We start from the raw sequence: 3,947 nt of genomic DNA on the forward strand, positions 1-3,947 counted from the left end.
CTTTCCCTATGACTCAAAGATAGGAGGAAAAAAACCAACCAGTATTTTAAAATACATTGTAGTGACCTCTAAATATCTAGCAGAGATCCTGGAAAGTCAATAAAGCTCAAGGAACTTTGCCGCAGGTCTTGTCCTCAGTGAAGTTTCCTTCTGTGTAGGAAGTTTCGACTAGCACACACACAGAAGTAAAAAACAACAAATTCACCACTTCTGGCTATTTCATCACTTGTGAAGGGTAGTGAGATGTCAGCCTGGGCGACTACAGAATTCTCTTCAAATCAGTCCTCCCACTATTGCCGCTTGTCGAAAGGTTAAGCTATAGATATCACAAACTGTGTATTTTTAAAAAGGTTAATGCAAAAACTCTGTTACAGAAAGAACAGTAGTGTGCAGTAAAAATCAGCATTGGCGATTTTATAGCCCAAACGCTTTACAGAGCCAGAAGTGGCTGCAGCTAGTGTTATAATTAGGCTTCCCTCATCTAAAAGACCCCTCAGTGTTTCAGTAACAGCAGGAACTCTCAGAAGTGAGATTTGTTTTATGTTCGGCAACCATAAAGGTGCTTAAGTGAACACTAATTCTGATGAACTTCATAATGACTTCATAAAGACTGACTGTTCAACATTTGGATGTTGCAGTGAATGCACTGTCTCATTTCAGTGCTTGATCAAAATGGAGTGCAAAAAGGAAGGACGTTGTTATTGCAGCCAAAGCGCCACCGCTTGGCTTGCACACGTAGACTGCTAGGGGATTCACAAGAACAGTTTCTTAAAAAGAGGAAGGAGAGTGTTGTTTTTCCCTCACAGACCCAGGATTAGTTTACAGTGACTAAAGACCAGGACCAGCCGCCTTTTATAACTAGCTATAATGCTCAGGATGTTATCACGGAAACAGAATACAAAACATCCTTCCTTAATCTCGAACCCAATCCACATCCAATTTGGAAGCACTGAAGAGCACAGCATTTTGTCGGTTTTCTGCTGGGCAGGGTGGATGAGTTTCCTCAGGTACTACTGGGGATGGTCACTTGCTGGCAAACGAGTGTCTTTTCTCATTGAGTTTTTATTTTAAAAGTAAACAGATTAGCACTGTTTAATTTTGGTTTAAGCAGGGTTCCAAAAGAAGCAGCAGTGAGGCACACAAACTGAAGAACAGGTCAAGCTCCTAAGTCTGGAGAGCTCTATGCCATCCTCTCTTTTAGAGAGCAAAGAAAACAGCCTTGAATTCTGAGTTAAAACCTGCTCTATTTGGGAAAGGTTCAAAATCCAAAACCACACCTAAAAATAACCCAAATGCAAATATGTACATCTGTACATAAAGAACAGAGTATATATTGCCTTAAGCATCTAAACAAACCCTCATTTCTGAGAAGAAAAATTCTGAAAGAACTACTTTTACCTAGTGGTCAGAGTAGTGTTTCCTGTTTTCTATTCCTGCTCCTGCTGCTAACACAAATGCTATAAATTCCAGGCCCTCTTCAAAGAAGGGCTGTTTCTAGCTACCCTCTCAAGTTTAGCAGCGTGGATACCAAGCATAAAACACATCTGTTATCGTACGCTCTAGACTATTTATCCAAGTACAACCAACTACAACTTTTCAGGCCTTTAATGAAATCGTAAGGCTTTTGCAGGGGCTCTTGGCACAGGCTCTGGGGGATGAGGGCTGAAAGTCACTCTACCAGAAAATAATCATAAAAAAAATATCAAGCATTCCAGTGAGAGTGCTTCGGAGTTGCTTTCAAACTTAACGGCAAATCAGTGCAGAAGTATCAGCAGTGGTCTTGTGGCAGTTTGCAAGCATATAAAAATCATACATTTCTCACTCACTCAACTTCTCTCAGCACGCCGGCTCTGTTGCAAGCCATTACTTGATGGCGTGCATCAAACAAACACTGGAAAAGGGAACGAAGAACAAGCGATCATAACGCAAGCTTGTCATTCCAGCTGCAGTTGCCCTTTGAGAGCCTTACAATACAAATGAAGCTGGCCACATGCAGTAAAAGTGAAAAATACCCTGGAGGAATACACATGCCCGACAGTCCATACATCAGACTAGATTCAGCGCTTGTGAAATCCATTTTTAATCTGCTTTGCGTAACAATTTTACTTGAATACCCTATAGTTCCTATTTTTATTTGCATGTGCCCTAGTTTGTCCTCACCTCTCTTACTAAAACAGACCGCTGGAGAATGTATTTCCAACCGTCTCTGAGGAAGGATACACGCCTGTTTCTCAGAGACAGGGACAACTCCTCTGACCAGAAGGCAGAATTCCTTGCTAGTTGTCCCACACGTTGCCTTTAAAGACACTACAGCAGTCAACATGACTAAGAAGTTCAGTAGAGGACAAGGAAAGGCTTGCATTTCCCTGCAGAACAGGATATTGCAACAGGAACAACCAGCCCTTAATCATCTCACCCTTGGTACCCCAAACCTCTACAGACAGAAAATCCCCAAACTCCTCTATCAAGAACAAAAGATAAGAAATGCTGAAATGAAGACAGTCTTGCTTTCCGTTCCAAATGCAGGACACGCATGATTATCTCTGCTGTACCTCACTGCCCAAGAAACCATGAAGTCCAACACTCCACTCCTGCACTTTTATCCTTAACCACTGCTCTTCCCAGCACACAAACTCAAGCAACTTTCCTATCACTTGTAACCAGACAGGAACAGTTATTTGTGGAGTGACGTCAAGCAACTGCTCCACATTAAGAAGTTCCCTATCACAGCCATTCTAATGCTTGTACACAGAGTTGCTGTGCTGGAAGAGCTGCGCAGGAGGAAAGGCGGTACCAGTGGAACAACTGGACTTAATCTTTGAACAGAAATTTCAGTTATGTGACTAGAGGGCAGTTTTATAGTAGTCTTGTGGACTTCAAACTATAGTGCACCACAGCCAAGGCCTGACATGTTCCGAGGAGAGGAATTTCTTTGCCAGTTGTATCGGTATTACATCTGTGTCTATACATCTCTTTAGGAGTTTTGCTTGTCTTAAAAGCATGACGTCACCTCGATTTCAACCACTTTTCACCGTAACGTTTGGGGTATTTTCAGAGGAACTGATACCTAGCCAGTTATTCCCCAGCCTATATTGGTGCAGCTGATTATTTCCACCTATGTTAATACTTGATGAACATCTTTCTGGTTTTGTAATACATTTCTTCAAACCATCAAGATAATTTTAAATTGTATCTTCAGGATGCCTAAGCCAAACTCAACTAAGAATCACCACAAATATTATAAGTATGCTCTAATTAATCACCCATTTCCTTAATGCGACATTACCCCAAGATTGTATTGTGGAAAGACACTCAGAGCCTTCAAGTGCAACAGTGAACCACTGCTACCTAAGCCTCATTGTGGTTTTCTATCTTCACAATCCCTCCCTATAGCAGATTTCACCTAAATGAGGGCTCCCTGGTGGTTTACTAAACAGGCTAACCTTGTCAATGGACTACTGGGCTTGACACCCCAGCATGCACCGGCACTTTATGCGACTAACGTGTGTACAGGCATTATGAAAACTGCAGTCTTGATGTACTTTGAAATTCTGAGAAAAGCTGAAGAAAAAATGTCCATGCCTTGCACTGACAACTGGACTATTTGGTGAAAAGCAAGACAGACACCAGCACCGACTCCTTGCCACAAAGCAAGTCAGAAGGAAAAAATGTGAAGGTTGCCCAAAACCACTACCAAAACCCACTACATTTCAGTGGGAAACAATCTGAAACACAATCTGCTATGTTTTAAAGCACACTGAGAGAAGACACAACCCTAAAGGCCTTAAAGAACAATTCCAAGAGCATTCAAAACACTGATTTACATTTTTTGCTTTAAATGAAGTTAACTTGTTCTGCTCTGTTTTTTCCAGTGAAAAAGCTATCGCAACCACATGAACAAAAGGTTCAACATGTTTCCAAAGATCAAGACACGAGGCAGATTCCTG

Source organism: Buceros rhinoceros, unplaced genomic scaffold (assembly GCF_000710305.1).
Source record: "Buceros rhinoceros silvestris isolate BGI_N320 unplaced genomic scaffold, ASM71030v1 scaffold33417, whole genome shotgun sequence".
Lineage (NCBI taxonomy): Eukaryota > Metazoa > Chordata > Aves > Bucerotiformes > Bucerotidae > Buceros > Buceros rhinoceros.